Genomic DNA, 16,112 nt, shown 5'->3' with positions numbered 1-16,112 from the left:
GCTACACTAGTAAGTAGGTCCCCATGCAGTCTATCAGCCATCACAGTGTCACATTTGCAGCTGCTTTCCTTTGGGAACTATCTTCTATACCACTCACTCTAAAATCGTGGGGGACCAATATCAGTACAATCAAACTGATAATAACTACATTTTTTGCGACAGGTATTATTATGGTCAGTAAGCTGCATTAGCGTGGTTAAGTAAGGGTGGAATAAAGAGAATTTCCCCAAAGAACAGGGTCCACCCGAGGGATTTACTGGTATTCCGTTCCAGACCCTTTCCCACAGATTAAAAATATACCCGTGGGCAATTTCTTCGGTGATTTAATACTAGAAACATTACAGCTGGAATGCAATTACTTAAATACTGTTTCTGACTTTAAAGAAGAGTCTAAGGTGGCCCAGTATTTTTGATTCCTATTAAAGTTATGGATATCCTGTGGCCTAGAACTTATCCAATTTTTCCCCAGTTACATTAGTACCGAAGCTTGCATTGGCACTTCCAAACAGGTCTATTTCCTCAGGGGGTGAGGCTAATGTGGTATTAAGGGACTTAATCATCTCACATTGACGTTTCCCATCCTAATTGCATTCAGTCTCATTCTATTACACAAGGTGTTATCATCTACTAGTCCACAAAGTTCCTCCAGATTCCACACGGGCAATCCTACCAAACATGTTTTAAAAAGGATTAGTAACCCCTCCGAAACTAAGACAAAGAGATGATTGACCAGTTCGATTAGCAAAGGTTATCCAAATATTATCTCTAGGCTGATTAAAATGCGTCAAGCTGTTAGCAATGATAGTTACACTAAAAGCTATGGTTATAACAAAACACCTCATTATTCATTAAATTCACTGTCTTTTTGTTATATAACCTTCAGTCTTTTGATTGATACTAGTCTTAAAAACACTAAATGTAATGTAATACATTAGCATTACCCTTTCCAGATCTTCAAGAAGTGGTGCTGTTTCCAGAATTGATGGTGGCTTCATTTTCTTGCCAAGAAAGACAAAGTTTCTTTCTTCAAGATTTTGAAAACTCTGAAACCATACGAAATAGATGACAAAGGCAATACTTAGTAAATGGGTTTGAGCTTACATCCAACTTAAAAACTATTTTTTTTGAGAAGAATTAGCCAAAGAAATGCTAAACATAAATGAAGTACAACTCACACACACGTCACACAGCACAGTGCTGAGACTCCTACTGTCCCCTGACTTGGCCATTGCCTCTGTTTCTTGCTTTTTTTCTTTTTGTCTCTTCCCCTGCATTTTTTTTTTCCCTTCATATTTTCACAGAGGCACCATCAACTTTGCTGGTTTGCTGACCTTTGGTCTGGTCTTGTTGCTGATGTGGCTGGATTCAGTCCTTGATGTCCCTCCACAGAATCCCTCCACAAAGACCACTCTTGTAGCCTCAACACTACCCACACCTCCACATATATGACACACGTTTGCAGAGGTTAAATGGAAGTTATATCCTGGAATTACCTGTTGCTCATTTTCAGTTCTATGTGTGTTCAAAGGATCAGAATTTAAGCACTGCTGAAGCCTGAGAAATATACAAATATTAAATTCAATGGAAATGCAAAAGGAAAGTGTAATCGATAAATATCACCAATATTTCTAAAATGGCATGAAACAGTTCACCTACAAAATATCTCTGACGTATTACCTATGCCAACAAAAACCCTCAAATATGAAAGAAGAAATCAAAAAGTACCATTTTGGATGTAAAATTTACTATTAGGTTTTAGGTATCTGAAAATAACCCGAAGGTTTTTTTAACCAAGACAATTGGTGGGTTCCTCAACTTCAGAAGAAAATCAGATGGGACTGCAGGAAAAAGGTTTCTTAAAGTTGCAAAACCGTGAAACAATGTATCTTTGCAACAGTTAAAACTTGAATTAAAAACACCCCTCAGGTTGTTTACATATGCAGCAAGTGAACTGCAGCATAACAAAAGCCTTGCACAAGTCAACTCAGTCAGATTTCATTCAGCTGGAAAACTTTATCAATCACACTAAGAATAAAAGAAGGCAACTGAATATGCTGAGTGTGCAGAAACGTAGTGCCTCATCACAGCCTTGTTTTCAAGCTACTGTTTAGAAAGAATTGCTATTTTTACTGTGGTCTGGATAAGTATCAGCAGCTTCTAATGGCCTCCTTCCCCAATACCATGTGCACACATCTTGTCTTACCCTCTGCCCTTTTAGCTGTCTAAGAAGAGTAACTGGAAACATACTACAGCTCCTAATTATCTGGCTACACAATTGGTTCAAATATGTAACATACTGTACCATACCTGTCTGTGTGAACTGCTGGATTTTCCTTGAAAGGCAATCCTGGGATTGTTTTGACAATCTATCAAGAAAAGACAAACCCTTTTCTGGCAGTAAAATACTGTTTAAGAGCAACATTTGAGAAAAAAAAGATTACTGAGCTCAAGGTGGTTTTCTTATCTAACCGAATTTTCTTCATTAAGAATCAAGCATGCAACGAGAACATCAATCACACAGGAGAATCAGTTCATGTTCACAGCTCAAGCTATAGCTTCTGGCAGCTCTTTCTTTGAAGAATCCGCTTACAGATGCTTAACTTAATTCATTCTGACATTTGAATAGAAAATCTAACACTTAGAGATGTGGTAGTTTCACTGTCATCTGTGTTGGAGCTTTGTCATGTCTTTTCAAGAACAGAACCAGATACAGCAAGATCTAGAAAGACAATTTTAAAAGCTGCAGAAACACGTTTGGGATTATCTGAATCTATGAAAGGCCAGTCTTTTTACAGTTGGTTGCAACTGACTTCTTTCTCTGCTTGTCTCATTTTCTAATGGCAAAAAGAACAACCAAAAGACAGTTGTATTTACATAAAGATATGCAAATGAACCGAGGGAACAAGGACAGAGGATATTTATAGTGATTCAAGCCTGTTTTAAACAAGACAACTCACAGAAAACATTCAAGTCAACTCTGTGTAGAGAAATCCCTCTAAACTCAAATCAAACAGTAAGGTATCACTGATCAGTGCTACAAGTTATTTCAACAGTATCTAATGCTTTTCAGCATATCAACAAATGACCCTGCAACTCACCCTTTGTCTTATCAAGCACAAAACGCTTTAGAATATTCCTGCATCTGCTGATTTGATTGCTCTTTGTAAAGTCTGATACATAGGCAGTGTTTGTTAGGATACCATTTGTTCCACTTGTTGGACTCCAACTGATACAGTAGTTCAATATATCCAGGTAAAGACAAATGATGCACTGCATGAATGATTGCTGCCAACACACACGGTTCCCACTTGTTTCAGGATCTGTTGATACCTTCTGCTGGAGCAGCACTGTCCTCAAATCAAGTGCAGGATTAACAACTTTCATTGGAAGAGAGTCAAGATTTAATGATGTTTGGGTCTGCTGATAATCTGCTGAACTCACTGCATTCTCTTCAGCTTGCTCAAAATGAGCAAAGCTGCTTAAGACGAGATCATTATTAATGCATACCTAAAAAACCCAAGTATTTGACTGACCAGAATCAACAAGCAAGTCACCATCACATACTGCTTTAGAATTTACTTGAAGCTGGAGACAACAGGAAGACATATGCAGTATGTACAAATGCTTTCTGAAGAGTACTCATTCCAGGGCAGGAAAGTTGGTCATATCTTCCTCTATGTTCTCCAAACAGGTGTTACTTACCAGTTTCATGCTTTTGCCTAAAATTCTGTGCTCAGTTTTCTATGAGCTTTAAACATTTTTAGAAAAACTATCTTAGTTTTGTTTCCCTTTGATTCAGAGTGCATCCAAACCTGGCAGGAAAAAACAATATTCAACTTCAAAGTTCTTACTGGCTCAGAGAGAAGTGACACTTGCCAACTGTGATTCTGAACAGAGAAGGTATTCAAATTAAGATGTAATCCAAGTTATTGTCTACAGTGAAGACCACAGCTCTAATGTTAAAAGTCTTGGTAAAATACTCCAAATGGCAGCAGGTTTCAAACACATTTCTTTTTGTCTACTAGGCAGCTGCTTAAGTCTGACAGTAGCTGCAGCAGAGATTTAGCAGGAGTTACGCACTTTGGTAAGTGCAACGAGCTTTCTTCCTTTCTCCCAACTGTTTGGGAATTCAGCCTTATGCACATATGAACTTGTATTTATTTTCATAACACCATGCAACTGCCTTCTTGAAATATCACAAAGAAGGACAAGAGTACAGTAAATTCACATAGTTGTTCATCTGAAGTACTTGGGGGACTTCATTTGCTTGTCAATACCTTCCAAAGTGCTTCACAAGTTTCCACCTCACAGAATTCATTCCAAAGTTCACAAACAACAGATTTAGAAAATAAATCTTCTAGTAAGTTAATGATTGCACTTCTACTGTATATGGCAAATTACAAAATTCACTTGCAAATAACACTTTTCGGTCTTAAATTTGTCACAAAGTTGTAACTTCTACAGCACAGTGCACAAAGAGCTTTATAGAGAGAAAAATATCTTACCTTTTCACCGTTTATTGTCACATAAAGGAAAACATCAGATGTGGTATCTTCTACAGCACATACTTTGGCTGTCGTCTGGGTAGTAGCAAAACTGAGTGATGGTGTTTCAATGACGCAGCTGCCTGTTCTTTCCTGCTCTTCTCCAGCCCAGTGTTTCCTCACTAACCCAGCACCTGGAAGAGCAAACAATGGGTGTTTTAAAAGTCTCCCTCTCACTGTAGTGGTGACAAGTTTCTGTTGATCTCCTGGGGACTTGACTTTGGGTTTGGTTTGACATTTTGGCCACCTGGACTTGAGAATTCTCCCTCCCTTTTCCACCCCCCTTTTCACATTTGTTGCCTGGGATTCTCCCTTTACAGTTCTCGCTGGACATTTATCCAGACTCTATGCTCTGCACTTGAAACAACCAGCAGATGATTTCTGATGGTACCTGAGGCTCTCTGCACTGGCCTGATGCAAAGGCAATTTGCATCAAAACTCCTCCAAAATCCTTTTTTTTCTCTCAGAATTGCACCAAAACCTCATTTTATCCCTCACAACTCCCCCAAACCCCACTTTTTACCCTCAAAACGCTTCCAAAACTCCACTTTTTCCCCTCAAGATGGCACTTTTTTACCCAGTAGTTCCCAAAAATCCCACTTTCTCCCTCAGAATAGCACCCAAAACCCACTTTTCCTCTGAAAATACCTCCAAAACCTCACTTTTTCATTCAGAAGTCCACCAAAACACCACTTCTTCCCCTCAAAACACCACCAAAACACTTGTTTTTCCACAAATCCACACAAACCCTACTTTTTCCCTCAAAACTCCACCCAAATCCCACCTTTTCCCCTCAGAATTGCACCAAAGCCTCATTTTATCCCACAACTCCACTGCTGTTGGCCCTCAGAAATCTACTCCATTCCCACTTTGCCTCTCAAATGTCTTCCAAACTACACTTTTCCCTGCAAAGCTGTACCAAAACCCACTTTTTCTCCTAAAACTCCAACAAAACCTCACTTTTCTTCTCAGAAATTGTCCTGGTTTAGGCCCATCAGGGAACAAAGACGACGATTAGCCCCGAGTACCCAAGTGGCTGAGAATTGCTCAAGGGCAGGGAGAGCTTAATTGCTGCTGAAGGTTCAGGATAAAGCAGACCAGGCCACTCGGTTTGGGGAAGAAAACAGAAAAAACCCCCCACAATTTAATGCAACATCAACTAAAACATACCCCCAAAAACCCAAAACATAACCAAAATGAAACAACACAGAGCAATACATCAATGAAGAGTCCAACCAGCCTTTTGAAGAAAACCTTCTTGCCACCCCTCCCCTCTTCCCAGGCTCAGAGCCCTGATCCCGGGGTTTTTACCTCGTCCCCCCCTGAACGGTTCGGGGGGGCAGGCAGTGGGGGTTTCAGTCAGTCTGTTCCCGAGAGCTTCTGCCGTTTGTCCCTCCTCAGGACGGGTGAACTCCACACCAGTCCTCCCTGCGAGTCCGTGGGGTAACTCACACGCATGGCAGCCCTGCACGGGCTGCTCCGATGCCCACTGACTCCAAAGGCTGCAGCTCGTCTCTACCTCTCGTGTGGGGCTGCTCTGCGGCGTGCAGGCTCTCCAGCACGGCCTGGGCCATGGCCCCTCCCCACACAGTCCCTCTCCCGTCCGGGCTCACTCACACGGAGCTGCTGGGAACTCTCGCTCCTGCCATGGATCTCCATAGGCTGCAGGGGCACAGCTGCATTCTCGCCACGGCTTGCAGAGGGGTCTCTGCTCTGTTGCTTCTCCTTCCTTCCTCCTTCTCTGGCTGAAGGGGCCGCGTGGTCGCCTCCATCTCGTGTCACTCTTACACCTCCTGCCTCGCATTCCAAATTCCCGTCCCCTAAATAGTGCTGGCAGAGGCGCCAGATTGGCCCAGCCGGGCCGGAGGTGGGTGTGAACCCAGGAGCCGGGGGAGAGTCCGCAAACTCTTTACCGGGTCTTCACTGCAACCCACTCCCCCTGGTACTAAGCCAAAAGCTGCTCCTTGCTAAACCAGAACACAAATAAACAAAAACTCTACTTTTTCCCTCAGAATTGCTCAAAAACACCGCTTTTCCTCTATCAAATTCCACCCAAATCCCACCTTTTCCCCTCAGAATTGCACCATAACCTCATTTTATCCCACACCTCCACTGCTTTTGGCCCTCAGAAATGTACTCCATCCCCACTTTGCCTCTCAAAACTCTTCCAAACTACACTTTTCCCTGCAAAGATGCACCAAAACCCACTTTTTCTCCTAAAACTCCAACAAAACCTCCCTTTTGCTCTCAGAAATAAACAAAAACTCTACTTTTTCCCTCAGAATTGCTCAAAAACACCACTTTTCCTCTATCAAATTCCACCCAAATCCCAACTGTTTTCCTGTAAAATGCCACCCAAACCTCACCTTTCCCCTCAGATTTGCCCCCACACCTCATGTTATCCCTCACAACTCCCACAAACCCTCACTTTTCCCCTCTAAATCCCAACAGAAAACAGCTTGTTCCTTCAAACCTCCACCCAAACCCCCACTTTGGACCTCAGATAGTTACCAAAACCTTCCTTTTTTTCTCACAACTCCACCCAGACCTCACACTTTCCCCTCAGGATTTCCCCAAAAGCTCACCTTTCCTCTCAAAACTCTACCAAATCAAACACTTTTCCCCACAGAAATACCCTCAAAACCCCACTTTTGCCGCCTCAGAAAACCACCAAAACCCCCACTTTTCCCCTCAGACATGCCCAAAAACCTCCTTTCATCCCTCACAACTCCACTGAAACCACACTTTTTCTCTCACAATTGCGCCAAAACCTTATTTTATCCCTCAGAACCCCCCCAAACCCTACTTTTCTTCTCAAAACTCTACTAAAACCCCACTTTTTCCCTCAGAATTGCTCAAAAACACCGCTTTTCCACTATACAATTCCACCTAAATCTCAACTGTTTTCCCTCAAAAGGCCACCCAAACCTCACTTTTCCGTTCAGATTTGCCCCCACACCTCATGTTATCCCTCTGAACTCCCACAAACCCTCATTTTTCCCCTCTAAATCCCAACAGAAAACAACTTGTTCCTTCAAATGACTTGCGGAATCAAACTCTATAACTCGAAGAGTTATAAAGAAGGTCTGTTTATTCGGCGCCGGGCGCACGGGGGATCGCTCCACCACAAACGGGCGCACCCGACTCGGCAACTTGCTTGGCTTATATTTGTTACAAAGTTACAAAATCATATAATGAGATTATCCGCCTAGGCAAAGACACAACCTGTCCCGATTTTCACATGCAAATTAGGTCTTTTCTTCCTTTCATTTGCGTGACCTCTCCCGGTGATGGCCGGTGATGGTCTTTGGGGCCTTGGGAGATAAAGGCTGATAAGTCCTGAGGCTTTCTCACCCTTGATCTTCAGATATCTCTTGGCCCCTCGCAGCACCAGTTTCTGCCCTCAAGGAAGTTGGAGGACCCCGGAGGTATTGTGTGGGAGATAAGCGTGACCTTTTACAGCTTGTGTGAATTTTGTCCTGTCTGAGAAATAAGCTTTATACAATTACGATAAGTTAGGATAAGGTTTATTAGCACATGTTATTATAAAGCTCTACATCAATCCCCCCTTTTTCTATAAAATTAGGAAATTCTTTTACTATTCGTGCAGAGCTTCCTTATTGGGCACTCTATCAAAGTACTTGTTCGACTCAAGCTTATGTCTTAGCTGGTGTTTCTTCCAGCTTGAGTAAGTATCTCCAGTGCTCTGACAGCACTGGAGAAAACATTTGATACTGATGGTGAATATTAAAATTGTAATTATTATTAGAATTGTTGCCACGAAAAGTTGTTTCACCCAAGCCAAGTTAGGTAACCATGAAGTTAATCTATTCCATAACTCTTGGAATCCCCATGATGTATCATCTTGAGTTACCTGGTGAAAAATTCTTATTTGCTTCCACATATCTTCTAAATCCGTTTCAATTTCCTTTTCTTGATTAATATATGCACAGCAGCTCTGGTTGATTACCATGCACACTCCTCCTTCTTTAGCCAGTATTAGGTCTAGTGCCATGCGGTTCTGTCGGACCACATTGCTTAAGGAAGAGACTTCCGTCTGTATCCTTTGAATGGCATCCCTGGTATCATTTTGAAATGCCTCTATGCTGGCTGATATATTGATTATAGCCTTTTCTAATTCACTTACCCCTAACCATGGTAGGAACCATCGGGCAAAGCTGTGAAAGGCGGTTGGTCTTTCAACCAAGGGATTTGGTTCCCTTGTATGTCTCCTCCAGGAAGTTCTCAATATGCCTAGGGGTGGGTTTGAGGATTTGAACACCTGGCTTTGGGGTATTAAATACCCCAGAGTGCATTCCCCAGTCCACCTTCTTGGTAGGGCCTTTCTAGCTTTCCCATCTCCACACAACCACCATAGTCCCTTTGGGATGCAATCAAATGTATAGTTCCCTACTAATCCTGCGATTACTGGTGGTGGGCATCCTCGTGGAATTGTATAGTTACTGCAGCGCTTTCCCTTACAAGTGTTAAAACATAGACTCCAATCTGAAGCTGTGTAATTTATACTGAAGTTTCCTAAGTCTGGGGCACCTACATCACTTCTGGAAATAATTATGGCCTTCCCCAGACTCTGTATTTCAAACTTAAGATTGCTATTATCATCAATTATCTTATCTTTGCAGCTATGTAATTGAGTCGGAATGTTTGACATCATAATAGCTGTACCCCAACACAGAGTCTGTCCATCAGGGAGTTTTGTTGGGGCTTGGCCAGGTAAACATGCTTTTGCCCCTTTCCATTGAATATTTTCTCCTGTAGGCGTTGTGGAATTGTTTAAAGGACTATAGGGCCAACTCCAGTTTGCATATGCCACTGGAATGCCAAAAAGGGGCATCTCCATGTTACTCCTGGGAAGGCCTGTACATATCCAGCAGTTGGATATGTTTAAGGCCTGCCCAGCTGCCTGTGAAATCTGCACATATACATTGTCTTTCCAGGCAGCAAGGGTCCCTAGGAAAAACACTATTAAACAGATCGAATGAATAAAGTTACTCCTCATTCTGATGTCTCCGCAGTTTCAGTTTCAATGGTCCTCGAGATTCAGATATCCATTGTCCTCCTGGAGCTTTCTTTATCCGTGAGTGATGAAGCCATGCATTTTGCTCCTTGATTTTAGCCGCAGTGTATGTTGTAAGGATAACTTGGAACGGACCTTCCCACTGAGGCTCCAAAGTTTTCTCTGCAAGAGACTTAACATGGATATAATCTCCAGGTTGAATGTTATGTACCGGTGCATCAAGTCCCCTACTCCTTGTTCCAGCTATATATTTTCCAATTTTGTTTAGTTGTTTGCTCAATGCTATCATGTAGGAAGCCATGATTTCATCTCCTGCCTGTGCAGATATTCCTCGCTGGATCATATAGGGTCGCCTGTATAGAATTTCGAAAGGGCTGAGTCCCTCCTTGGCTCTTGGTTTAGTTCGAATACGTAATAGAGCCAAAGGTAGGGCCTGAGGCCATGTTAAGTTGGCCTCTTGTCCCAATTTCACAATTTGTTGCTTAATCAAATGATTCATTTTCTCGACCTGTCCACTTGATTGAGGTCGGTATGGGGTATGGAGCTGCCAATCTATACCCAAACACCGACTAATTTGCTGCACTATTTTAGAGATGAAATGTGGCCCCCTATCCAAGGACATGGTTGCTGGTACTCCAAAACGTGGTATTATTTCTTGTGTTAATATTCTTGTCACTTCCCACACTTTTGCTGTCCTCGTGGGAAATGCCTCTGGCCAACCTGAAAAGGTGTCAGTTAACACCAACAGGTACCGGTACCCCCCTTTCCTTGGGAGTTCTGAAAAATCAATTTGCCATTGCTGCCCAGGCCCATTTCCCCTACCAATTTGGCCCAACTCCAGTTTAGGAGTGTTCTTTGGATTAGTTTGGAGGCAAAGATCACATTGGCGAGTTACTTGTTTTACAGTACTATATAAATTCCTGGCTATCATTTGCCTGATTAGATGGCTGTGCAAAGCCTCAGCCCCCCCAGTGTTCCTTTTTGTGTTCTTCCCTCACTAAAGGCCATAATAAGTGAGTGGGAATGACTAATTTTCCTTGTGGGGTAACGGCCCATCCTTCCTCATTAAATGTGCCCTCTAGATCTGTGATCAATTTCCTATCCTCTTTGGTATAGTTTGGCTTACCTTCAAGGGAGATTTGTCCATCTGGAATTATAGCTCCCTCAAACCTTACCTCTCCTTTTGCAGCCTGTTTCGCCTCTCTGTCCGCCAGCTCATTTCCTCTTTCCAATTCTGAGCTTACTTTTTGGTGTGCCCTCATGTGCATAACAGCCACTTTCTCAGGGAGTTGTATGGCATTAAGTAGTTTCAAAATTTCTTCCGCGTATTTGATGTACTTCCCTTGAGAAGTTAAAAGGCCTCTTTCCTTCCAAATTGCTCCATGAGCATGGACAACTCCAAAGGCATACTTGGAGTCCGTGTAAATGTTAATGGCCCTGCCTCGTGCTAACTCCAAAGCACGAGTAAGGGCAATTATTTCTGCCTTTTGTGCGGAGGTTCCTGTAGGTAGTGATCTCGATTCTATTACCTCTTGACTGGTCGTCACTGCATATCCGGCGTATCTTCTCCCTTGCAGGACATAGCTGCTTCCATCTGTAAAGCAGCTTTCCACGTTGTCCAGAGGGGTTTCCTTCAAGTCCAGGCGACTTGAATATACTGCTTCGATGGTTTGTAAACAATCATGCTGCACTGGTTCTCCTGAATTTCCACTAAGAAATCAGATTGGCGTCTGGTCACTCCCGTTTCGTGCAACAAAGAAGAACCCCTGCACAAAGAAAAAGAAACCCTGCAGAACAGGCTGCCCAGAGGGCTTGTGGAGTCTCCTTCCTTGGAGGATTTCAGCACAAGCCTGGACACTTTCTTGTGCGACCTGATGTAGGTGAACTGAATTCTGGGGGAGGGGGTTGCTCTAGATGATCTCTAATGGTCCCTTCCAACCCCTACCACTCTAGGATTCTATGATGTCACACAGTCTAGATGCAGTACCCAGATGTGCTGTGATGTCACGGAGCACTGTTGCAGCATCCAGAGGTGATGTGATGTTATAGAGAACTGTTGCCATGCCCACGTCTGCTGTGATGTCACAGAGTCTCATTTCAGTGCCCAGATACTATGTGAAATCTCAGAGCACTGTGTGTCCAGTGTCCAGACGTCCTGTGATGTCACAGAGCACTATTGCAGTGCCCAGATGTGCTGTCATATCACACAGCCCTGTTGCAAAGCCCAGATGTGCTGTCGCGTTACATAGTCCTATTGCAGTGCACATGTCTTATGATGTCACAGAGTACTGTTGCCTTTCCCAGATGTGCTGTGATGTCACAGAGCACTATTGCACTGCCTGGTACTAGGACGTCGCAGAACCCCACGGCAGTGTCTGGATGTGATGTGATGTCAAACACTCTTGTTGCAGTGCCCAGATTTTCTGTGATGTCCTACAGCCCCGTTCCAGTGCCTAGATATGCTATGATGTCACGGAGCAGTGTAGCACTGCCCAGATGTGCTGTGATGCGACGCACACCGCACATCCTCTGCAATGCCCACATGTACTGCTGTGCCACACAGTCCTGTTGTAGTGCCTAGATGTTCTCTGATTTCACACACCCCCTTGTCATGCCCAGATGTGCTGTGATGTCACAGAGCACTGTTGCAGGGCCCAGATGTGCTATGATGTCACAGAGCACTGTTGCAGTGCCCAGATGTGCTGTGATGTCACAGAGTACCACTGCAGCTCCCACTTGTGCTGTGATCTCACAGGCACCCTAGCAATGTCCTCTTGTGATAGGATGTTTCAGAGCACTGTTGCAGTGCCCACGTCTGCTGTGATGACAGAGTCTCGTTTCAGTGCCCAGATACTATGTGAAGTCTCAGAGCAGTGTGTGTCCAGTGCCCAGACGTCCTGTGATGTCACAGAGCACTATTGGAGTGCCCAGATGTGCTGTAAGGTCACACAGTCCTGCTGCAAAGCCCAGATGTGCTGTTGTGTTACACAGTCCTGTTGCACTGTGCACATGTTCTGTGATGTCACAGAGCACTGCTGCCTTTCCCAGATGTGCTGTGATGTCACAGAGCACATAGTGATGCTGTTATATATCACAGCAGTGATCGAGTGCTCAGATGTCTTGTAATGTCACAGAGCACTGTAGCAGTGTGCAGTTGAGAGAAGATGTTATAGAGCACTGTTGCAGTGCCCAGATGTGCTGTGATGTCAGAGAGTCCTGTTTCAGTGCCCAGATATGATGTGAAGCCTTAGAGCACTGCTACAGTGCCCAGACGTCCTGTGATGTCACACAGCACTGTTGCTGTGCCCAAAGGTGATGTGACGTCACAGAATACTGCCGCAGTGTCCGGATGTGATGTGATGTCACAGAGCCCCATTCCAGTGCCTAGATAAGCAATGATGTCACAGAGCAGTGTAGTGGTGCCCAGATGTGCTGTGATGCAATACACACAGCACAACCTCTGCAATGCCCACATCTCCTGCAGTGTCACACAGCCATGTTGCAGTACCTAGTTGTGCTGTGATGTCACAGAGCACTGTTGCAGTGACAACGTCTGCTGTGATGCCACAGAAACCCGTTTCAGTGCCCAGATATGATGTGAAGTCTTAGAGCACTGCTACAGTGCCCAAAAGTGCTGTCATGTCACACAGCGCCGCTGCAAAGCCCAGATGGGCTGTTGTATTACACACTCCTGTTGCAGTGCACACCTGTGCTGTGATGTCACAGAGCACTCTTGCAGTGTTCAGTTGTGCTGTGATGTCAAACGTCCGCGGAAGAGGAAGACGGAGCACTGGAACAGGCTGCCCACAGGGCTTGTGGAGTCTCCTTCCTTGGAGGATTTCAGCATAAGCCTGGACACGTTCCTGTGCTACCTGATCTAGGTGAACTTGATTCTGGAGGAGGGGGTTGGTCTAGATGATATCTAATGGTCCGTTCCAAGCCCTACCATTCTAGGATTCTATGATGTCACACAGCCTGGATGCAGTACCCACATGTGCTGTGATGTCACAGAGCACTGTTAGAGTGTCCAGAGGTGATGTGATGTTATAGAGCACTTTTGCCATGCCCACGTCTGCTGTGATGTCACAGAGTCTCTCTGCAATTGCCACATGTGTGGAAATGTCACTGAACCCCATTGCAGTGCCCACGTGTGCTGTGATGTCCCCATGTAGTCTATCAGCCAGCACTGTGTCACATTTGCAGCTGCTTTCCTGAGGGAACTATCTCCATTCCCACTCACTGGGACTCCTCAGCTCCCATTGAAATAACACATGTTGTCGGTTAAGCTCTACCACTGAGTATGGGAGCTACAAGAAAGCAGGAAGGCAGACTCCACCTATAGTGGTAAGTAGGTCCCATTGTAGTCTATCATCTTGCACTGTGTCACATTTGCAGCTCCTTTCCTGAGGGAGTTATCTCCAATCCCCTGCACTTGGGCTGCTCAGTTCCCATTGAAAACACACAGGCTGCCAGTAGAAGTTATGCCACTGCGTGTGGACACTACAAGAAAGCAGGTACACAGACCCCAACTACAGTGGTAAGTAGGTGTGGTAGTTTGAGCCTGGCTGGATGCCAGGTGCCCACCACACCACTCTGTCCCCCACCTCCTCAGCAAGCCAGGGAAGGGGAGAAAATAAGATGGGAGTCTCGTGGGTTGAGATAAAAGCAGTTTAATAAAGAAGCAGCAAAGCCGCGCGCGGGAAGCAAAGCAGAAGCAGATAAAGCTGTTCCTCTCCACTTCCCATCAGCAGCGATGTCCGGCCACCTCCCGAGAAGCAGGGCTGCGGTACGCGTAGCGGTTGCTTTGGGAAGGCCAGAAATGCATCTCGCCTCCCCTTCCTGCTCCTCTCCCCCAGTTTATATTCCTGAGCTGATGTCTTAGGGTATGGAATATCTCCTTGGTCAGCCTGGGTCAGCTGTCCTGGCCATGGCCCGTGCCAAGATCATGCCCACCCACAGCTATTGGTGAAGGTGGGGGAAGGAGTGCTGGAGGGACAGCCCTGATGCTGTGCGAGCGGTAGTCATAATATTGATATCAACAGTAAGCACAGCACTGCAGGAGCTGCTGTGGAAAGTCACTACCATCCCAGACCCACTACAGACAGTCACAGGAATGCAGACATATTACAAACACTATTGTTTCTGTGTTCAAACGAAACACACAGTCAGTAATATCAATCATGAAAACATCTCCTTAATTGTAGCATTCTTTTTTCATAAAGTGTATGCTCAAAAAACCTTGTAAACTCTCACAAGGGCTCCAAGTTTGCTGCATGATCCAATATGTTCATGTGGCTGCACAGCTTCTGAAGTTGTGTTCTATGTTCTGCATTGTCAGTTCCCAGACCTGTAGGCAAAACCTCAGATTGAACGTCGTATTCGTTAACTGACATCTTCAAGTCTGGAAGCCTGGTAACCTGGACCTTGGATGACAAAACACATCAAGTTGAAAACATAACTCATCAGTAGTCTCTCTCTAACTCTAAGCTACTCTAAGTGAAACTTTAAACATGTACCCGTTTATTGATACCTGTAAGTAATTGGTTTTCTCCCAATGTCCCAACAGGCACGTTCCCATGTTTAATTCTTCTCCAGATATTGCCATCTTTTTCATCATAATAGTGTCGTAAGGAACTCGTAGTTAACTCCATGGAACACAACCAAGAGAGAAACCAAGTAAACAATCTGAGCCCTGATTACACAAGTTACATCTGAAATACACACCACACAGAATAACTTCCTAGACCAAAACATAGAAGAAAACTGCTGGGGGGACACAGTTAGAAAAACTCTAAACAAGAACAAAAGCATCGCAATCAGAAAAAGGCTGAGATGTGCCATATAGAAAAGGAAGCTGCTAAAGAGAATTACTTCCAGGAATTCCCCGTTTCCACTTTATTTTTCATCTGAAATGGACTGAATGCTCAGATGGAATACAGCATCACACATTCCAAAACACTAACTAACTGTACTCTTGGACAGGACCAAGCAGCCACAAGAGGCACGTCACGATCCTGAGATGGAGGGGTGGCCTTTCTGATGAACTTGTCCAGACAATTAAAAAATAACCAACTCTTTAAGCAAAACTCACCTCTAAGTCAATCTCCTACCAACAAGGTTTTGGGAGAATAGGAGAATGCTGAGAGGAAACACTCATTGCATGGAGGGCTGTTATCTTCTAGTCAGTCTTACCCAGAAGAATATTTGCCAGTGCCTTTATTACAGGCCAGGGAACTGACAGAACAATACAAACGTGGCACTGACTGTAATATTTTCATTTCAGGAAAACCTGAAGAGTTGACTCTGAGAAAACCAATAATTAAAACAATTTCATCCCATGCCTGAGATTATTGCCATGAGAAGTTATCTCAGTTTACCACAGAATGGCTGTGGCTGGAATGGCCCTCTGGAGATAATTTCATCCAAACTCCCTGCTCAAGCAGGGACACCTAGAATCATGTGCCCAGGACCACATCCTGGTTGCTTCTGCTTATTTCCAAGGACAGAGACTCTACAGTCTCTGAGAAACC

Source organism: Colius striatus, unplaced genomic scaffold (assembly GCF_028858725.1).
Source record: "Colius striatus isolate bColStr4 unplaced genomic scaffold, bColStr4.1.hap1 scaffold_35, whole genome shotgun sequence".
In the NCBI taxonomy this organism is placed as follows: domain Eukaryota; kingdom Metazoa; phylum Chordata; class Aves; order Coliiformes; family Coliidae; genus Colius; species Colius striatus.
The sequence above is the reverse complement of the archived record's forward strand: the minus strand, read 5'-3'. Positions refer to the sequence as shown.